We start from the raw sequence: 23,172 nt of genomic DNA on the forward strand, positions 1-23,172 counted from the left end.
TGAATACAATGGTTTCTTTGCAAAATTTGCAGTTGCCTTTGGAGTGAGGTGAGCTTTTCATTTAATATAGTCCTTTTTTTGTTTATGTTTTTGCTTTAAAAAAAAACACTGATGGACACAGACAACAAAAGTATGGTGATTATGAGAGGGAAAGGGTGGGGGGAGGTAGAAGAGGGTAAAGGGGATAAATGGTGACAGAAGGAGACTTGACTTGGGTGGTGAACACAATACAATATACAGATGTATTATAGAGTTGTACACCTGAAATCTATGTAATTATCAATATCATTCCAATAAATTCAAAATAATATAGTCCTTGTTTAAGAAAACTATACTGCTCAAAAAATTAGGGGATTTTTTATCACTTCATATTCATTTTGAAATATCCCCTAATTTTTGTGAGCAGTATATTAAAATCTCTCATAAGTGAAATTGAAAATAGAAACCGCCTGACCTGTGGTGGCGCAGTGGGATAAAGCGTCAACCTGGAACACTGAGGTTGCCGGTTTGAAACCCTGGGCTTGCCTGGTCAAGGCACATATGGGAGTTGATGCTTCCTGCTCCTCCCCTTTCACTCTCTCTCTCTCTCTCCCCTCTATCCCCTCTCTCTAAAAATAAATAAATAAATAAAAAAGAGAAAAGAAAATAGAAACCAAGTTTTTGTTACGGATTAGATTCCTTAATAACAAATTCTAGATGGATTATGAAGATTCTTTTAGTATATTGATTTACTATACAATAAATTTTATTGTATAGTATTGATTTTTGTCAGATAAAATTGGCAGTTGGCCAGTCAGTTAATCTGATTCCCTGTAAGCCCCTCATGCACTACTCTTTCCCTCACTTAATCTGCTCTTTGTTCTTGCTGTTTCTTCTTGGAACTCTCTTCTCCATATTTGTAAAGTTGCCTCTTGACATTCAGGTCTTGACATAAATGTCATCTTCTCAGTGAGACAGACCTTCTTTGGCTGTCCTATCTAAAATTGTAATTCCAATCCTTTTTTAAAATTATCTTCCTTTGCGTGTATCGTCTAGTGTTTATGTTATGTTATTCCACCCATTAAAATGAATCCTCGGCCCTGGCCGGTTGGCTCAGTGGTAGAGCGTCAGCCTGGCGTGTATAAGTCCCGGGTTCGATTCCTGGCCAGGGCACACAGGAGAAGCGCCCATTTGCTTCTCCACCCCTCCCCCTCTCCTTCCTCTCTCTCTCTTCCCCTCCCGCAGCCCGGGCTCCATTGGAGCAAAGATGGCCCAGGAGCTGGGGATGGCTCCTTGGCCTCTGCCCCAGGTGCTAGAGTGGCTCTGGTCGCGGCAGAGCATCGCCCCCTGGTGGGCAGAGCGTCGCCCCCTGGTGGGCGTGCCGGGTGGATCCCGGTCGGGCGCATGCGGGAGTCTGTCTGACTGTCTCTCCCCGTTTCCAGCTTCAGAAAAATGGGAAAAAAAAGAAAAGAAAAAAAAAGAATTTATTAATTTCATCTATGTTGTCTAATTTTTAGTGTACAATTATTCATAGTATTCTTTATAATCCTTTTAAAAATATTTTATAGTTTCTGTAAGGTCATTAGTAATGGGCCTACTTTTACTTTTTTCTTTTTTTTTTTTTTTCTGAAGCTGGAAACGGGGAGAGACAGACAGACTCCCACATGCGCCCGACCGGGATCCACCCGGCACGCCCACCAGGGGCGACGCTCTGCCCCTCCGGGGCGTCGCTCTGCCGCGACCAGAGCCACTCCAGCGCCTGGGGCAGAGGCCAAGGAGCCATCCCCAGCGCCCGGGCCATCTTTGCTCCAATGGAGCCTTGGCTGCGGGAGGGGAAGAGAGAGACAGAGAGGAGGGAGGGGGTGGGGGTGGAGAAGCGAATGGGCGCTTCTCCTATGTGCCCTGGCCGGGAATCGAACCCGGGTCCCCCCGCACGCCAGGCCGACGCTCTACCGCTGAGCCAACCGGCCAGGGCCCCTACTTTTACTTTTGATTTTATTAATTTGAGTCTTCTTTCTCTTTCCTCGTCAGTCTTAGCTAACAGTTTGCCGATTTGGGTGATCTTTTCAAAGAGCCAGCTTCTGTTTTTTTTGCTTTTCTCTATTTTATTTTTATTTTATTTATTTTCATTCTAATCTTTATTATTTCCTTCCTTCTGCTTGTTCTGGGTTTAATTTGATTTTCTTTTTTTCAAGGTGGAGAGTTGTTATTTGAAATTTTACTGTAAAACAGGCATTTATAACTATAAATTTCTCTCTAAGCATTGCTTTCACTGAATCTCATAGGTTTGGGTGTGTTGTATTTGTATTCTTATTAATCTTAAAGTATTTCTAATTTTCCTTGTAATTTATTATTTGACCTGTTGGGTTTTTTTAGTGAGTTGTTTAATTTCCACAGATTTAAAAAAAATATTTCTCAAATTTCCTTCTGTTAATTGATTTCTCGTTTCATTCTGTTGTCAGAAAACATAGTTTTATTGAGACTTTTTTTTCTGATTTAGTTTATGGTCTGTCTTGATCCATGTGTACTTGAGAAGAATATATATCCTCCTGTTGTAGGATAGTGTGTTTTGTAGTTGTCTGTGAAGCCTAGATGGTTTATAATGTTCATGGTTTCTATTTCCTTGCTAATTTCCTCCATAGTTTTATCCATTATTGAAAGTGGGGCATTGGCCCTGGCCATTTAGCTCAGTGGTAGAGTATCATCCTGGGTGTGGAAGTCCTGGTTTCAATTTCCGATCAGGGCACATAGAAGAAGTGACCATTTGCTTATCCTCCCCCCAACCCCCCTTCTCTCTACCTCTCTCTCTCTTCCCCTCCCACAGCCATTGTTTGATTGGTTCAGGTGCATCTTGCCAGACACTGAGGATGGCTCTTTGAAGCCTCTGCCTCAGGCCCTAAAAAATAGCTCCATTGCAAGCATCGGCCTTAGGCAGGGATTGCCAGGTGGATCCCCGTTGGGGTGCATGTGGGAATCTGTCTCTCTGTCTCCTCTCCTCTCACTTAAAAAGAAATTGAGATATTGAAGCCTACAACTATTACTGTTGAATTGTCTATTTCTTACTTCGGTTCTGTCAGTTTATACAGTTTATACTTCATGTATTTTGGGGCTCTGTTAGGTACTCTAATGTTAATTCTGATGGATAATATGAATTGGACTATGTACATTAAAATATTGATAATTAAGTAAAACATTAATATCCCATCATATATGCTGTGAGCAACATGGAATTTATTTTTATATAGCTTTGATGCTTAAATGATTTTGACTAGTAGTTATATTGTTATGAATAGATTACCTAAAGAATCACTTGTCTCTGAGAAGACGAACTTCATTGGTGCAGTGGTTCATTATACAGGTTTATGAGCATGTAAGTAAGGCACAGTGAACTGTAGCAGTTTAAACATGGTTGAGATAAAGTATTTAAATAATTACTTTGCTAATATATTAATTTGTATTAAAAGTAAAGGGCAGGTGCCTGACCAGGCGGTGCCACAGTGGATAGAGCGTCAGACTGGGATGCAGAGGACTCAGGTTCGAAACCCTGAGGTCATGGGCTTGAGCGCGGGCTCATCTGGTTTAAGCAAGGCTCACCAGCTTGAGCTCAAGGTTGCTGGCTTGCGCAAGGGGTGATTCCGTCTGCTGTAGCCCCCCAGTCAAGGCACTTACGGAAGAGCAATCAATGAACAACTAAGGTACTGCAACAAAGAATTGATGCTTCTCATCTCTCTCCCTTCCTGTCTGTCTGTCCCTCTCTCTGTCTCTCTCTGTCTCTGTATGTCTCTGTCTCTCTGTCTGTCTGTCTGTCTGTCTCTCTCTCTCTCTCTCTCACACACACACACACACACACACACACACACACACACACGTAAAGGGCAGGTGATAGCATAGTATTCCTTGACTGTTCCTGAAGAATTTGAGTCAGTACCAATTATTATAAAACGGTTAATAGTATCTGCCTTTTGTACAAATAAGTATTAAATTATTTTTGGCTTAGCAGGAAGAAAATAGAAAAATATTCATTATGTTATATTCTATTGATATTATTTTTTTAAATCTTTATAGTAATGTTTTGATGTGGGTGGTGTTGCTCTTACTTTACAAATGAGCAGATTGAAACTTAGATATTTATTAATTTGACTAAGGTCACCTGGTGAGTGCCCTTTTTATTTTCTATCATTCTAATAATCTTTCATTCAACAAATATGCCATGCTGTGGAAATGCAGCCATGACCCTGTCAAACATAATCCTTTGCCGTCATGAAGTGAATTATTTGGTAGAGTCCTTTTACTTAGTTTTTGAGCCATATTTCATATAGTAGTGACATATATTTGTAGAATACTCTATAAAATATTTTTGCATTGTTACCTAATCTTATTTCAGTTTTGTGACCCTGGTGGGTTAGATGTTATTGATATTATTCTCATTTCAAAACTGAAGGAAACTGAGACTTGGGGATATTAAGGTGATGTGGTTAGTGAATGGCAGAGCTAGCACTCAGTCCCAGGTCGTCTGGCTCCAGAAGTCCTGTACTTCTTCCATTACACCACATTGTCTCATTGTTTCACTTGAAACTATAAGCCTAGATTGCCCAGAGTGATATTCTGGAAAGTAACTAGTCCAGTAGCACTTAGCAAAGCAGAGCCCTACCAGTAAGGCATATGGGAAGAGAAAAAAAAGTTAAAAGGCTTTAACTGCTGTTTGGTGTGCTGAAATGAACTTTTTCTTAAATAATGCAGTGAGAACAGACTACAGTGTGAGAAATATAGCACAGACATGGTCTCGGCAGCACATAGGTGGGTTTCTAGGGGCTTCGCCTTTCCCCTACCTACACAAAGACTTGAAACAGGCAGTGAATTTAAGAGGAAGAGAACCAAGCAACACAGGACTCTGTACAGAGCCAACTGCAGAGTATATTTTTTTAGGAGGAAGAGATTGCTTGTTTCACATTGACTAACTCAGCTACTTTTATGCTGTTACAGAGATAGCAATCTATTCGGTAAAAAACATTTTGAGTGCTTCCTCTGTAAAAGCTTTGATAGGCATTGTGGAAATGATACCAACATAAGCATGACACCATACTTGACTACAGTAAGGAGCTTGTAAGCTAGTAAGGAGATTTTGTGTTCATTCAAACTGTACCAGGTATTTAGGAGACAAGTGGTGATAACACAGAAACTGCTTTAAACCTTTAGCTTATAATTTCCATTGCTTGGAGAATATTTCTTTACCTCTTTCCCATAACTCTAAGCAGTTAGAAACCTTTTAAAATAGGGAGCAGGACCTGAAATTCTCCTAGCAAAATAGTAGTCAATACTGCTATTCTTGTGACTTGGCCATTAATAGAACCTGGTAAATTATGGATCAGAGCTTAGGTATTAACTAGAAAATATATACATAATATTTAACAGTCAAGGTATTCATGCCCAGGATATGTAAAGACTCCGACAAATCATTAAGAAAAATACAAACATTCCTCCTGACCAGGCGGTGGCGCAGTGGATAGAGTGTCGGACTGGGATGCGGAGGACCCACGTTTGAGACCCCGAGGTCACCAGCTTGAGCACGGGCTCTCTGGTTTGAGCAAAGCTCACCAGCTTGGACCCAAGGTCGCTGGCTTGAGCAAGGGTTTACTCAGTCTGCTGCAGCTCCACAGTCAGGGCACATATGAGAAAGCAATCAATGAACAACTAAGGTGTCTCAACGAAAAACTGATGAGTGATGCTTCTCATCTCTCTCCATTCCTGTATGTCCCTATCTACCCCTCTCTCTGACTCTCTCTCTGTCTCTGTAAAAAAAAAGAAAGAAAGAAAGAAAAATACAAACATTTCAACAGAAAAAATGGATTTGAAGAGGAGGTCACAGAATAGGAAATAGAAGAGGTAAAAATATATGTCAATCTTATTAATAATCAGAGAAATGATAATTCAGTAATGAAATACTATTTTACATCTCTTACTGGAAAAAGTAAAAGTTGATAATAGCAAATTTAAGCAATATTGATAAGAAAACTTTAAATACTTTGTGATAGGCACAACAATCCTGTGAAATAGGTACTATTATTATTACTGTTTTCTTGATAAGGAACTTGAGAGACAAGGATAGAGTAACTTGCCCAATGTCAAACATCTAGTACTTTTTTTTTTCTTAGCAAGAGAGACAGAGAGATGGACAGATTAGGGACAGACAGGAAGGGAGAGAGATGAGAAGCATCAATTCTTGCAGCACATTAGTTGTTCATTGACTGCTTCCTCATATGTGCCTTGACTGGGGGACTGCAGCTGAGCCAGTGACCCCTTGCTCAAGCCAGCAACCATGGGGTCATGTCTGTGATCCCACGCTCAAGCCAGCAACCCTGTGCTCAAGTTGGTGAGACCGCACTCAAGCTAGTGACCTCAGGGTTTTGAACCTGGGTTCTCTGCATCCCAGGCTGATGCTCTATCCACTGCACCATTGCCTGGTCAGTCACATCTAGTACTTTTGATCCCAAATTTGAACTCAGGCAAATCTGTCTCTAGAGCCTGTACTCTTAATCACCAAAGCAGTGACTTTATCTTTGTTGGTTACCATTATGCTGTATGCTCAGCCTCTAGAGCAGTACCTACCGTAAAGAAAGCACTTAAATCTATCTTGAATGAATTTTTAAAATGAGAATGTATTAGGCACATCATTTTGGAGGTTAATTTGTTAGTATCAAAAAGGACACATTAATGACTCAGTAATTCTATTCTTAATGTGTATGTTTAAAAAAATGTATATAAAGAGGCATGTAGAAGGGTATTATTTATAGCAGCATTTTTTATATCTGTGGAAAAGTAAGAGAAAATGTAAATGCTCATTAGTGTTATAGATAACTAATAAATATATTAGTTATGTAGCTATATACAATGAATTAATACAAATAACTAAGTAAAACTGTGATATGGGTGTATTTTAGAATTCTATATGCACAGTTAAATGAAATAGTTAATTTGGAAAGGAATCTAGGATGTATTGTTGAATGAGAAAAGCAAGTTCTAGAACGTTTTCTACCAAAGTTGATTCTGGATGATGAAAGAGTAAAACAAAATAATCATGAAAATAGCAGAAAAAACATGGATGAATATTTTTATAATACTGAGATGAGGAAGGTTTTTCCTATAAGCATGATGTGAAATGTAGAAGCCATAGAGAAGAGTGATGAATTTGAGTACATAAAAATGAAAGATTTCTATGTAGAAAAAAGACAAACATTAAACTGAGATTCTAAACATGATATATGTATATAATAAAGAATATTTATAGGCAATTAGTAGAAAGGCCAATAAACATGAAAATTGTAACTAGATATTCAGCTTTACTTATAATTAAAATACAAATGAGAAAATCAGGTCCCATTTCTTACTTGTGGAATTGGCAAAGATTAATAATATTCAGTAACCATGAGCTTGTCGAAAAAATCCTTTATACTCTTGGTGGAAATATAAATAAGCACAGCATGTTTGGTGGAAATTTTGACAATATTTATTAACATTTAAGATGTACACTACCTTTGTCTCAAATTCTACTTTTAGACATTTATTGTATATTAAAATGTAAAGATACATGTACAAAGATATTTATTATATTGTGTATGGGTATACAAATGAGGAAACAAGGTGTTCATTGATACGGATGAGAATTAAATTATACCTCCATGTAATAGAATGCTATTAAGCTGTTTAAAAGGACTGGCCAATCTAGATATACATACATTCCTCATTTCACACTTTTCTGTGTAGTGTTGATTGATTATAATGCTATGTTAAATAACATTATGAACATATTATAACAGTAGACATGTATATATTTAAAAATTTTATTATACTCTATATGGTAATAGATGGTTATAGACTTAACATGGTGAGCATTTTGTAAGGTGTCTAAATGTTGCATCACTATATTGTACACCTGAAATGAATATCATATTATATATCAACTTTATTTCAATAAAAAAATTCATTATAGTACCCTGTTGATCTGTATCTCTTCCCTTGTTCTGCTCTGCGTACTATTGTCTGTATTAGGAACATTAATAAATTCAGACATACCATAGTGTTTATATGTTATTGAACTAGAGTTTCCTTTTCTTTCTCTAGTTTTCTCTTATTAGCAAAACAGTGAAGGAGGAATGTTTTTTCCAAATATATACATACCCAGTGGTGAAGAGTCTGGAATATAAAACCAGATTTCCTGGGTTCACGTCCTGGCTCTGCTACTGTGTGTAATTTTTTGCAAGTTAACTTCTTTTTGCCTTCATTTCCTCATTATTTATCCAACAAATATTGGAGTGCTTACTGTATGCCAGACACTATTCTGGATGCCAGAAATACAACAAGGAGGATTAAGGCAAAATCTACTATTGTAGTATATGTACATTCTGGAGGGCTTAATTTTATACCTACTATTTAGAGTTGTTAAGAGGATTGAGAGGCCTGACCTGTGGTGGCGCAGTGGATAAAGCGTCGACCTGGAATGCTGAGGTCGCCGGTTCAAAACCCTGGATTTGCCTAGTCAAGGCACATATGGGAGTTGATGCTTCCTGCTCCTCCCTCCCCCTTCTCTCTCTCTCTCCCTCCTCTCTAAAAATTAATAAAAGTAAAAAAAAAAAAAAAAAAAAGGATTGAGAGTTTAATACCTATAAAGCACTTGAAATAATGTATGGTACATAGTGAGTGAACAATAAATAATAATATTACCTCTCCAAAAGACACAGTGTTGGTTTATTAACTATTTTATAGAAATTTTTATTAAATATGATATAATATTAAAGGCTATATGAAACAATCAATTTCAGTATATTCTTACATTTGCCCTCATTCTGGTTGCTCTCATGCACTCTGTCATTGAGCTCCAACTTGACAGCCAATAAGTAAGTTTTTACCACCTTAATTTTAGTGTGCTAGATGTTGAGGGGAAGATGTGGAATAATGATGGCTTGGACCAAGGTAGTGGTTGTAGACAAAGTAAATGGATTTTCTTCCGTTTTAGGAGATGATTGAATGTTGATGGTGAGCATCATGGAGAAGGAGGAATAGGGAATGGCTATAATTATGAGCCACTGGGAAGATGATGGTATAAGGAACAGAAGAAGCAGTGTTGATTAGTGTGAGAGTAGATGTACATAGTGAGTCTGAGATGTCTGTTAGACACAGAGACTTGAATAGGCATTGTATTATATATATATATCTATAAGTTTAGAACCCAGAAAAGAAGTCTGAAGTGGAGAAAGGATATTAGGGCTGTTGACAAGTGGTGTTTGAGGCAATGGTATTAGATGGAATTCCTTTGAAAGAGAATGTAAATTGAGAAAAGAAAAGGATTGAGTACAGAACTCTGAATAATTTCAGAATTTAAGATTGGGTAGAAAAGGAGGATTCAGGGAGGAAGGTGAAAGGGAATGTCAAAGAAGTAAAAGAAAATCAGAAGTTTTAGTGTCACATAAGACATGTAAGAAGGGTTTTGTAGAGGAAGAGAATGTGATCTGTAATTGAATGTTGCTAAGGTGGGGAAAGAAGCCAGAAAAGAATGGGGCATCACTGGGAGGTGAGGTGAAAGGAGGGAGACATTGAGAGTTGAAAACTTTTGAGAAAATAATGTGAAGTTTCACTGTTTGAAATTTGAGGTGTAGGGAAACATCCAGATGGAGAAGTATTCCATGTTAGGTGGGTGAAGCCATGGTCCTGGAATTTGAGTGAGAGGTGAGGGTTCGACAAATCTGAGCCATTTGCTTGAGTTGGTAGTTGAAGACTTTAAAAGAAAAGGGAACCAAAAATGGAACTAGGAGAGCACCTAAAGTTAGAGATTTTCTTTGGAGTGTCATTAAATAATATTGTAATGTTCATAATACAAGTAATTTGAGTTTGTATTTATTTCATACAACTCAGTTATCCCAAGCTTTGGCTGACACAATTCAGGTCATACTCTTCTTAAATTTAGCATTGTTAAAAGTAAGATAACAATGCTCTATATGCTTTCAAAGTTGTCAAGACAGGAATATAGTATCTAATTTTACTGCAAGGATTAAGGTGTAATTTATGAACCTACCAATTTGGCTAGTTTTTCAAAAGTTAGTACTGGTATGTGAAATATATCACGTGTAGTGACTGGATTAGTGGTGAATTATAACTCTGCTTAAATATGCTCTTGTTATTACTCTTGGTGCACACAGTTTATGCTATACAAATTTTATCTCCCTATCAGTCTGCTACCTAAAATGATCTAAATGTTAAGACCCTACCCCCATGAATTTATCTCTCAGGTATTATCTATTTGTAGATCATAGAATATCAGAGTTAGTGTCTAGTCTTCAAAATTTCAAGTGTGTAATTAAGGTCAAAACTGATTTTGATAGTTTGTCTCAATTTATATCATATATCTGTTAAGACTTTTCTTGCAAGTTAAAACACCACTGGTACTTACTTAAGAAAAGGAAATTTTTAATACTAGGATATCTCACAGAATCCAAAAGCAGGGATTGTAGCTGTATCTCTCAGGAATAGAATAGAATGTGATTCATTCATCTTAGATCAGGAGTTCATACCAGGTTAATAAATGGGTTAAGTTGATAGGTTTCCCCTGAACATGGCATTTTATCTTGCAGTAAAAATTTATGTGTGTATGGGGTGAAAGGGAGGCAACTCTAGAATTATGTTGGCAAAGATAATCCAGTAGGTATCTGCTATCTGGAAATTAGTGATATGAACTTGGGCTAATATAGTGTTAATGAAGGGTTTGGTCATGAACAATCTATATATGCCACTTCAGGGCTTTTGTATATATGAATAGTTTTTTACCCTATACCATGTATATACAACTTGTTTATATATTCTTGACTCTTACTACTCCAAACATGACAATTATACGTGTTCCTTATTTTAGTGTCATCTCAAATCAGTTGCTGTTCCAGAGATTTGAGTGCATATGCCCATTTGATACATATGTTATCATTATGTTTCTCAATATTTGTTAAACTACTGTGCTTTTTGTTTAGTGTATACTAGGTGAAACAACCACCTGATTCTAATTCAATGTGTGTGAAAGATGCCAGATTGATATCCTGGAAACTGAAGCCCTGTGTGAATGTGGGATAGCAATAATGTCAACTTCCCAGATCCTGCTCTTTTAATGTACTTTGGTCTTGGTTTGCAGGAATAAAGCTCTTCTCAAAGATTATCGCATTTCTTTTTTCTGCCACTGTGAGTGAGAGTGTTCATATTTAAAGGGTTTTATTTTAGGATCAAATGTACTTAGCCTCTTCAGAAAGTATAGCAGTTAAGTTACTTTTTTGTTCCTTTATTTCTTTTTATTGTTCAGACTTGAATTGATCACTTAAAACCAATGGGCCTGATGTATTAATTGTATAAACCAGTCTGCTGGTTTGTTTTATGGTTCAAATCACACTCTGCCTTTCTTTTCTAATTCTTTCACACAAACTGCTTTGTGATGATAATAATAGCTCTCATTTATTGAGCACTTATATATCAGATCTAAGTGAGGCACTTTATATATATATATATAAACACATTCTTCTTCTTCATTAATACTATCCTGCAAAGTATAGTTTTCATATAAAATATAAGGAGACTGAGACTTAGAAAGGGTAAGTAGCTTGCTTAAAGTGGCAGTGCTGTTAAATGCTAGTTCATGAAATCCAACCTGGATTGGCCAGGGTCCTGCACCCCTGCTCTTTCACCAAGCTCCACTGACTACTAATAAAAGGTGTTCATTTGGATTAAATGTCATACAGGCAGTTTCTGTAAATATTCATCATGGTTGATTTGGAATTCAATTTCTCTGTGGATTTGGAATCCGCTGTATTCATAAATAACTCTTGAATCACACTTTTTCTTTCTTTAAAGGTAAGTCATCAAACTAATAGGAGCTGTCTGAAGAGTTGTGATTATGGATGGAAAGCCTTGATAAACCATGGTTTAAGTTTGAACTGTTCTTCAATATGCAAACTAATAATTTTAGGTTAGTATTAATAAACTTTGAAATAGTAAGTACATTAGAGTCTTAGTCTCAGCACAACTCTTAGGATCCTGTGTATGGAAAAATATCCTAGGTGGAAGTACTTTGAAAATAAACCCTTTAGTTATTTTACTTGTTACAAATAGTTATGACCACTTATTCTGTGCCAAACATTGTGGCATGCACTAGGGATGTACAAATATTGATCGACTTGTGACCTGTGCAACTTACGACCATTTGACTTTACAACCAGAATCGCTAGCCACGACTGCTCCACGTCTGGCAGCACAACCGTTGCCCAGCTGGGCGTACGACAGTGCGGACCAGCTTCCGGCAGCACTACCATCTCCGCGTGCACCATTTCAAATGTAATCCCAGACTCGGTACAGCAATTTGTGTTTTGTGTCTTGGATATTTTTCATCAAATCCCTCCCAAGATGTCTACCAAGAGGAAATTGTCTTAGCAAATATTAAACCAGTTTTACTGGTAATGCAGTGTTTTACTTAAACTTGACGAATGTAAAAATAAGAAACAAAATGGTCTAGAGATGATACAAATGACATAAAATGAACAAAGAAAATTATGATATATAACAATAATGAAATAAAATTATGATAAAATATGACTTAAAGAATTTTTTTTTTTTTTGTATTTTTCTGAAGCTGGAATGGGGAGAGACAGTCAGACAGACTCCCGCATGCGCCCGACTGGGATCCACCCGGCACGTCCACCAGGGGTGAAGCTCTGCCCACCAGGGGGCGACGCTCTGCCCCTCCGGGGCGTCGCTCTGCCGCGACCAGAGCCACTCTAGCGCCTGGGGCAGAGGCCAAGGAGCCATCCCCAGCGCCCAGGCCATCTTTGCTCCAATGGAGCCTTGGCTGCGGAAGGGAAAGAGAGACAGAGAGGAAGGAGGGGGGGGGGTGGAGAAGCAAATGGGCGCTTCTCCTATGTGCCCTGGCCGGGAATCGAACCCGGGTCCCCCGCACGCCAGGCCGACGCTCTACTGCTGAGCCAACCGGCCAGGGCCTGACTTAAAGATTTTTATAACATCATTTCACAGTACTGTACATATAGCCTACTCAATTTACGACCAAATCGTGTTAGGAGCGGTCTGTCGGAGCCAATTGTGGTCTTAAGTCGAGCACTAGCTGTAATGATAAGTAAGACAGAAGCATTCCCTGTCTTGAAAAACCTCAATAGCCTGGGAGAGACAGGAAGTAAAAAAACAAGAATGAAGGGTCACCTATTCCATACCTAGATTAGAAGGGCTTCCTGGAAGATGTGATGTAGTATCCAGTTGGATAGGATAAGGAGGGTTGGTAAGAATTAGTCAAGTAACATGGCAGGGGCAGAGTTTTCCAGGCCTAAATAATAATGAATGAAGGAATGTTTTATTTATTTATCTTTTTAACTACTGTTTTTGTCACATACCATAAAATTTCACTCTTTTAAAGTATACATTCAGTGGTTTTCAGTATATTCACAGAGTTGTGCAACTATCACCACTCCCCTCTAATTTCAGAATGTTCTCATCACCCCCAAAAGAAACCCTCATGCCCATTAGCAGTCACTCCCTATTTCCTCCTCTTAGTAGCTCCTGGCAACAATGAATCTACTTTCTGTTTCTAAGGATTTGCTTGTTCTGAACATTTCATATAAATAGAACCATACAGCATGTAGTCTTTTATGACTGGCTTCTTTCACTTAGCCATAATGTTTTCAGAGTTCATCGGTATTGTAGCATGTATCAGTATGAAGGTTGTTTTGAGGAATGAAGATGGGCAAGATTGAGAATTGAAAGTTTAGTTGATCAGATTTACCAGTACAAAAATTTGAGAGAGGTGTCATACTAGAGAGGTAAGCAGAAACCAAATCAAATAGAGCTATGTTATAGAGGTATGGACTTTATTTGAAGGGTAATAGGATACCATTGAATGGTGTTAAGTACAAAAATAATCAGATATGTGTTTTATATTTGTATAGAGACTAGGCAGATGAATAACAAAATGGGTGTGGGACAGGAAGACTAGTTAGGATTCTTGCAAAAATTTGTGTAATAAAACCTGACCAGGCGGTGGCGCAGTGGATAGAGCGTCGGACTGGGTGCAGGCTCATCTAGTTTGAGCAAAAAGCTCACCAGCTTGGACCCAAGGTCACTGGCTTGAGCAAGGGGGGTTACTCAGTCCGCTGAAGGCCCACGGTCAAGGCACATATGAGAAAGCAATAAATGAACAACTAAGGTGTTGCAACAAAAAACTGATGATTGATGCTTCTCATCTCTCTCCATTCCTGTCTATCCCTCTCTCTGACTCTCTCTGTCTCTGTAAAAAATAAATAAATAAATAAATAATTTGTGTAATAAAGATGGTGGTGTTGTGGGATATGGCAATGAGAATGGAGAGAGTGAATGAATTTGAGAGATTTAGAAGGAAAGATTGACAAGAAGTGGTGTTAGATTTAATGTAGAGGTGGGGAGGAAAAAGGAGAGGTAGTATCTAGAATGGTGCTCAAAGTTTTGGGTTGCTGAGCCAGATGGATAATGATGGATAGACTTATCAAGGAGCTAAATGAGTTCTCAGGGTGCCATTCTATAAGAAGTACTAAAATGGTTCTGGAAAGTTAATGAAATGAAAAAAGAATTCTTTTACCAGAATTCATTACTTATTAGTAGAGTGCTGTATGTTGTTTAGAGGAAAACTTTGATAGCTACTATAGAAGAAAGTAAGACCCCTTCCCTCATTCTAGCTTCTTGCTTGAATGATGAGGTGTTTTCTCAGCTGTGCTCTACTGTTTTATTGAGTGGAATATGCAAATTTGGAGTCAGCACTGAATAGCTCAATAGATTAGAGGCTGTCATCAGTGGGTCTTCTTTTTTGCCTGTCCCCCTTTGGTTCTAACCTTTTTTTTAAGAATATTTATATAAAATTGATTGAAGAGTATCAAATTACTAATTTACTGTTACATATATCTATTGCTATATAACAAACCACAGCAAAACATAGTGGCTTCAAAAAACCTAATTATTAGCTCTTGTGGTTCTGGAGATTGACTAGACTCAGCTAGGTAGTTCTCTCCTAGGGTCAGTCTGATTACAACAGTGGTTGGAACTAGAGTCATCTTGAGGCTTGCTTATTCACATATGTGAGATTCATGGTCCAGCTCACCTACATGTAGTTTCTCTAGCATGATGACTGGATTTCAAGAATGAGTGTCCTGAGAGAACCAGGCAGAAATTCTGTTAGCTTTTATGACCTAAACCTTAGAAGTTACTGTAGTGTCCCTCCTATTTTGTTCTATTAGTTGAGGTAGTTATAAAGGTCTGCCCAGGTTTAGAAGAAGAAGATGTAGATTTCACCACTCTTGAAAGAAAAATCATGTGGGATGGGAGATTTTGCAGTAGCCAACTTTGGGAATATAATTGACCACACCTACCTTGATAGTCCTGCCCAGACTAGGATGGCAAATCAAGAAAGAGGACTTTGGAATATCAAATGCAGTTTTGTACATGTTGAGTTTAATTTCTTGCCAGACTTCCTGGTGGAAATATTATTAAGAAGCTTGGTTACTAAGCAGATACTGAATTTGTTCTATGGTGAATGGTATTACTCAGAGCCCAGATAGGAGATGCTATTAAATTGAGAATATTTTTTGGTTTATCCTTCTTATTGCCTTTTTTTTTAACTTATGGCTAGGATTTTGGAAAGGAACTGGGGGGGGGGGGTGAGGGGAGGTGGGTAAAGGGGCAGCGAAATGGAATGAAAGGGTCTTTACTTGGGGCAATGGGCACATGATACAGTGTGCAGATGGTGTTTTAATGAGTTTCACACCTGAACCTGTACCCCAATAAATTCAGTTATAAAAACTAAATTAATAGAATTTAAATGCAAAAAAAATAGTAACAGTAGAAAAAGTCTTTGTTATAAACATGTCCACATCAGAGATTCCTGTAAATTGCTTGCATCTTATATTTTAAACATCAATTTTATTCATGCATCATTGTATGTTTGTTTTTTAGATAAAAACTTGGTATCTTAATTTTAGGTGATTCTTCTTTCTTTTTCTCCATGTTATAATAAAAAATTTAATCTTCTGTTATATACCCCAGGGAGATAATTTTTAAAAATCTTTGTCTTTTCTATTTCCTTCCTTTTTCAGTTTCCTTTTTTAAAAATTTCATTATTTATTTGTTTGTTTATTGTTAAGTGAGAGGAGGGAAGATAGATAGACTCCCACTTGTGCTCAGACCGGGATCCACCTGGCAACCCCTATCTAGGGCAAATGCTAGAATCAGCCGAGCTATTTTTAGTGCCTGAGGCCTATGCTGGTACCAGTGATCCATCCTCAGCACCTGGGGACAATGCTTGAACCAATCAAACCATTAACCACAGGAGGAGAAGAGGGAGAAAAGGCTGGTAGGGAGGCGAAGAGAAGCAGATGGTCACCTCTCCTGTGTGCCCTGACCAAGAATCAAATCTGGAACATCCATACACCAGACACTATCCATTGAGCCAACCAGCCAGGGCCTTCAGTTTTCTTTTTTTTTTTTTTTTTGTATTTTTCTGAAGCTGGAAATGGGGAGAGACAGTCAGACAGACTCCCGCATGCGCCCGACCGGGATCCACCCGGCACGCCCACCAGGGGCGACGCTCTGCCCACCAGGGGGCGATGCTCTGCCCCTCCGGGGCGTCTCGCTGCCGCGACCAGAGCCACTCTAGCACCTGGGGCAGAGGCCAAGGAGCCATCCCCAGCGCCTGGGCCATCTTTGCTCCAATGGAGCCTTGGCTGCGGGAGGGGAAAAGAGAGACAGGAAGGAGGGGGGGTGGAGAAGCAAATGGGCACTTCTCCTATGTGCCCTGGCCGGGAATCGAACCCGGGTCCCCTACCCGGGTCCCCCGCACGCCAGGCCAACGCTCTACCCGCTGAGCCAAGTTTTCATTTTTGAGAGTAGAAATTTAAGTAGCTTGCGTTTTTATTAATTGAAATTCACATATCTTCATTTCTCTTTCCTTTTGTTAACATGTAATACTGTACATTTATCCTAAGAAATTAGGACTATACAGGCTTGAAAACAATGTAAATCAGCCAAACACAGAATTTCTATTATATTTCGGTGTATATTTTTTTTATTTTATTTTATTTTTCATTTTTCCAAAGCTGGAAATGGGGAGGCAGTCAGACAGACTCCCGCATGCGCCCGACCGGGATCCCCTCCCCTGCATGCCCACCAGGGGGCGATGCTCTGCCCCTCCCGGGCGTCGCTCTGTCGCATCCAGAGCCACTCTAGCACCTGAGGCAGAGGCCACAGAGCCATCCTCAGTGCCCGGGCCATCTTTGCTCCAATGGAGCCTAGCTGTGGGAGGGGAAGAGAGAGACAGAGAGGAAGGAGGGGAGGGGAAGGAGAAGCAAATGGGCGCTTCTCCTATGTGCCCTGGCCGGGAATCGAACCTGGGTCCCCCGCACGCCAGGCTGACGCTCTTCCGCTGAGCCAACCGGCCAGGGCTTATTAGCCTTTTTAAGATAATAAAATGCATCTGCTGCTGCATTTCATGCTGGCCACATCTTTGACTCTGAAGAAATGATTGTAATTTATTGTTTAAGCCCCATAGCTTTTATTTGGCTATGATACGTTTGTATGAAGGAAATTAGGACTTACTGCTTTAGCAAATATAATGAGCAATTTGTTCTTTTCTTTAGGATCAAACACAGCATACTGAATCAGCAGGACTGGCTGGTAGTGCAGCAAGCATCATGAGTAAGCACAGAGAGGTCCGTTTCTTATCACATGTGTAAGGAGAAAAAGGTAAGGAAACCAGTGTTCTTATTTCTCTTAGAGCTTGAACTTAAGAAGACAACTAGATCTGTAGAAAATAATGCTCATGTATATATGCTGCTTGCTTTATTTATAACATTGCCTCTTGTTAAATCAGGAGTGTCATGTTCTTTTTTTGAAAGAGACAGAGATAGAGAAATGGACAGTTAGGGACAGACAGACAGGAAGGGAGAGAGATAAGCGCCAATTCTTCGTTGGGGCACCTTAGTTGTTCATTGATTGCTTTCTCATATGTGCCTTGACTGGGGGTCTATAGTAGAGCAAGTGACTCCTTGCTCAAACCAGCAACCTTGGGCTTCAAGCCAGTGACCTTTGGGCTCAAGCCAGCGACCATGGGGTCATGTCTATGATCCCATGCTCAAGCCAGCGACCCTGCACTCAAGCTGGTGAGCCCATGCTCAAGTCAGATGAGCCTGTGCTCATGCCAGCAACCTCGGGGTTTTGAACCTGGGTCCTCTGTGTCCCAGTCCGACCCTCTATCTACTTGTGCTGCTGCCTGGTCAGGCAGGAGTATATAGTTAAAAAAATTTTTTTTTATTTAAATTCAGAACTAAAGGGTATTTTTAAATTATTGTTGAATTATGTCAAAAATGCTAATTTCTCTACTAGTGCTTGGCTTCTTTTTAGAGTTAACTTCTACCTTGAGCATAGAAAGGTAATTTCACCATGAAAAAGAACATGGATTTGAGCAAATATAGTTAAGAGCCAGTAATAGTAATTTACCCAATTTATGCCATTTATATATATTTCTTAGTTATCATGCAGGACTCAACAATTAAAGCTAATTTTGGGGAGGGGAGTCAGAAATATAGATTTAATTACATTATTTTGTATTTTTAGACTATTTATGAAGAGCAATACTTTCAAGCAGAAAATTGGAAATATTTTGTTAATTCTTCCTGACTAGAAATCATGTATGATTTTTAAAAATTTTATTTACGTGAGAGGAGGGGAGATAGACTCCTGCATGCATGGTACCACCTGGCAACCCCCGTCTAGGGCTGATGGCTTGAATCAACCAAACTACCCTCAGCGCCCAGAGCTAATGTTTGAACCTGTTGAGTCACTGGCTGCGAGAGGGGCAGAGAGAGAGAAAAGGGAGAGGGAGGGGAAGTGAGAGAGGGAATGGTTACTTCTCATGTTTGTCCTGACCAGGGATCGAACCCAGGACTTTTGCAAGCGGGGCTGATACTCTATACATTGAGCCAACTGGCCAGGGCCCATCTTTGATTATTTAAGGGGCAGAAAATAGATGAGATTGGTTTCAGAAACTGATTATGTTATTCACTAATGGAGTGTTGCATACTCCTGGCCAAGTTCTCTGGCTTTCCATGTAGGCTTTGAGGATAGAGGGATGAGTCTAGCAGTGTCTGATAGAAGACTGAGCTCCTTTTCTCTTCATTTGGGAATGCAGCAAAGACACTTAGCCCTGGTGCCTTCCTCACCAAAACTTGTGGGCCTGCAGTTGCAAAGTATTTCTTATCCCCTAGACTTCTCACATGGGAATGTGAGAAGGGAGTGCCCTTCTTTGCTTTTACCTATCAAGATATTTTTCTTCAGATGTCACTTCCTTAGGAAGTTTTCAACCACTGCAAAGACTATCAGTAATAATAAATAATCAGCAATAATAAATTATTATAATATTTGTTACTATAGCCTAACCTACTACAAATAATACACTCCTGCTTAAGTCCAATTTGAATTCACTATCTCTTTGGCTTCATAACAGCAGTATATATATCAATTAATATCAATTTATTTTAATTTATTGTTTTTTTAGAGAGAGAGAGGAAGGGAGAAGGAGAGAAACATGGATATGTTGTTCCACTTTTTTATGCCTTTATCAGGTGATTCTTGTATGTGCCTGGATCAGGGATTGAACCCACAATCTTGGTGTATTGGGACGATGCTCTAACCAGCTGAGCTACCTGGCCAGGGCTTGTATATACCAGTGTTTTATATTTTAAGTTTATTCATCCATCTCCTTTATGAAATATTAGGCACCTTTAGGTCAAGGACATTGTTTTGTCATTGTAACCTAATGATTAGGACAGTGCCTGGTATGTAGTAGATGCTCAATAATGTTTGATGTATGAATGTATACACATATTTATTGTAATTGGTATATGGCATAAAGAGTGAAGGAGACATAAAAGGAGCAATCATATCAGTGCTGTAAAAGTGGGACCCCTAAGACAGATTCAAGAGAGTGTCCAAAAGGACTCTGGTCAACAGAATGAGAAAAAAAAAGAGATCTAGAAGCCCAAAGACAAAGAGGCGGTTCTCAGAAAGAAACTACTGAAAATTTAGTAATTTCATTCCTTTTTGTGATGTACATGTATAGTAAGTAGTTAATGACTGTCTTTGTGTGTGTGTGTGTGTGTGTGTGTGTGTGTGTGTGTGTGTGTGACAGAGACAGAGAGAGAGGGGGGGGGGGACAGAGGCAGGAAGGGAGAGAGATGAGAAGCACCAATTCTTTGTGGCAGATCCTTAGTTGTTCATTGATTGCTTTCTCATATGTGCCTTGACTGGGGGCTACAGCAAAGAGAGTGAGTGACCCCTTGCTCAAGCTAGCAACCTTGGGCTCAAGCCAGTGACCTTGGGCTTCAAACCAGTGACCTTTGGGCTCAAGCCAGTGACCATGGTGTCATGCCTATGATCCCACGCTCAAGCCAGCGACCCTGTGCTCAAGCTGGTGAGCCCACACTCAAACTGGATAAGCCCACACTCAAGCCAGCAACCTTGGGTTTTCAAACCTGGGTCCTCTGCGTCCCAGTCTGACATTCTCTCCACTGTTCTTCTGCCTGGTCAGGCAATGATGGCTATTTTTAAAAGGAGGTGGATACCTTTAGAAGACAAGTATAGAATCCTGACATAGATTGCCTCCAATCTGGCAACCATCATATTGTTCTCTCTTCATGTTTCTCTTTTGCCTGTTTATTTATTTTTCTTTTTAGATTTAGTTGTTGATGTATATGTATTTATTGCCATTTTATTGTTCATACTTTTTATTTTATTTTATTTTTTTTTATTTTTCTGAAGCTGGAAACGGGGAGACAGACAGACTCCCGCATGTGCCCGACCAGGATCCACCCAGCACGCCCACCAGGGGCGACGCTCTGCCCACCAGGGGGCGATGCTCTGCCCCTCCGGGGCGTCGCTCTGCCGCGACCAGAGCCACTCTAGCGCCTGGGGCAGAGGCTAAGGAGCCATCCCCAGCGCCCGGGCCATCTTTGCTCCAATGGAGCCTTGGCTGTGGGAGGGGAAGAGAGAGACAGAGAGGAAGGAGGGGGGTGGGGGTGGAGAAGCAAATGGGCGCTTCTCCTATGTGCCCTGGCCGGGAATCGAACCCGGGTCCCCTGCACGCCAGGCCGACGCTCTACCGCTGAGCCAACCGGCCAGGGCCCATACTTTTTTTTTTTAACAGAGAGTCAGAGAGAGGGATAGATAGGGACAGACAGACAGGAACGGAGAGAGATGAGAAGCATCAATCATCAGTTTTTCGTTATGACACCTTAGTTGTTCATTGATTGCTTTCTCATATGTGCCTTGACCGCGGGCCTTCAGCAGATCGAGTAACCCCTTGCTCAAGCCAGTGACCTTGGGTCCAAGCTGGTGAGCTTTTACTCAAACCAGATGAGCCTGCGCTCAAGTTCAAGGTGACCTCGGGGTCTCAAACCTGGTTCCTCCGCATTCCAGTCCGATGCTCTATCCACTGCGCCAGCGCCTGGTCAGGCTCTTCATACTTTTGATCTTTATTTTCTTCTTAAAGAAGACTCTTGAACATTTCATATAATACTGGTTTGGTGATGATGAACTCCTTTAGCCTTTTCTTGTCTGGGAACCTCTCTGTATGACCTTTGATTCTAAATGGTATCTTTTTTGGTTGTAGGTCCTTGCTTTTTATCCCTTTGAATATTTCTTGCCACTCCCTTCTCTCCTGCAAAGTTTCTGTTGAGAAATCAGCTGAAAGTCTTATGGGAGCTCCCTTCTAGGTAACTAACTCTTTTTCTCTTGCTGCTTTTAAGATTCTCTCTGTGTTTAACCTTTTGCATTTTAATTATGTGTCTTGGTGAGGGTCTCTTTGGGTTCATCTTGTTTGGGACTCTCTGTGCTTTGGACTTATATGTCTATTTTCTTCACGAGTTTAGGGAAGTTTTCTGTCATTTTTTCAGATAGATTTTCAATTTCCTGCTCACTGTTCTCCTTCCAGCACACCCATGATGTGAATGTTGGTGTGCATGAAGTGGTCTCAAAGGCTTCTTACACTATCTTCATTTTTTTGAATTATTTTTGCTCTTCCTTTTTTTTTTTTTTTTTTTTTGTATTTTTCTGAAGTTGGAAACGGGGAGGCAGTCAGACTCTCTCATGTGCCCGACCAGGATCCACCCGGCATGCCCACCAGGGGGCGATGCTCTGCCCATCTGGGGCGTCACTCCATTGCAACCAGAGCCATTTTAGTGCCTGAGGCAGAGGCCACAGAGCCATCCTCAGCGCCCGGGCCAACTTTGCTCCAATGGAGCCTCGGCTGCGGGAGGGGAAGAGAGAGACAGAGAGGAAGGAGAGGGGGAGGGGTGGAGAAGCAGATGGGCGCTTCTCCTGTGTGCCCTGGCCAGGAATCGAACCCGGGACTCCTGCACGCCAGGCCGACGCTCTATCACTGAGCCAACCGGCCAGGGCCCCTTTTAGGTTTTTTTTTTTTTTTTGCTTCCTTATATTCCGAATCACTGATTTGATTTTCAGCTTGTTGTGCTCTACTGTTGATTCCCTGTAAATTATTCTTCATTTCAGTTAGTGTATCCTTCATTTCTGACTTTTTTATTGGTGTCTATGTTCTTTTTTATGCTTATTATTTCTTTGTTTAAATTTCCATTAAGTTCCTTGAGCATCCTTATAACCATTGTTTTGAACTCTGTGTCTAGTAGTTTGCTTACCTAGATTTTGTTTGGTTCTTTTTCTGGAGATTTCTCTTATTCTTTCATTTGGGACATGTTTTTTTGTCTCAGATTTTTGGCTGCTTCCCTATGTCTGTGGAGCAGCTGTGTCTCCCAGACTTGGTAGAGTGGCCTTGTACAGTGGGTGTCCTGTAGGGCCCAGTGACACAGCCTCTTCAGTCATCTGAGCTGGGAGCTCCAGGTGTGCCCCTGTGTGGGCTGTGTGTACTGTCCTGTTGCAGTAGTTAATCCTTGATTGCTGATGGTGTCACTAGAAGAGATTGACCTCCAGGACGGTCAGCTTTGAGGACTGACTGTGACCACAGCAGAGGAGCTGCTGTTCTGTGTTGACCTCATGGAGCAGGTCTTGCTTCAGTGGGGCTTTGGTGCTCAAAGAGTCTGCCATTTGAGTGTGCTGCTCATGGAGGGAATAGGG

At 40.1% G+C, this 23,172-nt stretch overlaps 1 protein-coding gene across 2 annotated transcripts in view; it reads left to right on the forward strand.

Annotated features, from left to right (window-relative positions):
* Positions 1-23,172, forward strand: part of ZFYVE9 (zinc finger FYVE-type containing 9) — a 159,583-nt gene that overhangs the window by 18,206 nt on the left and 118,205 nt on the right. For both annotated transcript variants that reach the window (XM_066376264.1, XM_066376265.1), the window contains exon 2: positions 17,667-17,772. The gene's annotated coding sequence lies outside the window, so the exon portion shown is untranslated. The remainder of the gene's footprint in view (positions 1-17,666; positions 17,773-23,172) is intronic.

The sequence above is a fragment of the Saccopteryx leptura genome, chromosome 3 (genome assembly GCF_036850995.1).
Source record: "Saccopteryx leptura isolate mSacLep1 chromosome 3, mSacLep1_pri_phased_curated, whole genome shotgun sequence".
NCBI classification, from domain to species: Eukaryota; Metazoa; Chordata; class Mammalia; order Chiroptera; family Emballonuridae; genus Saccopteryx; species Saccopteryx leptura.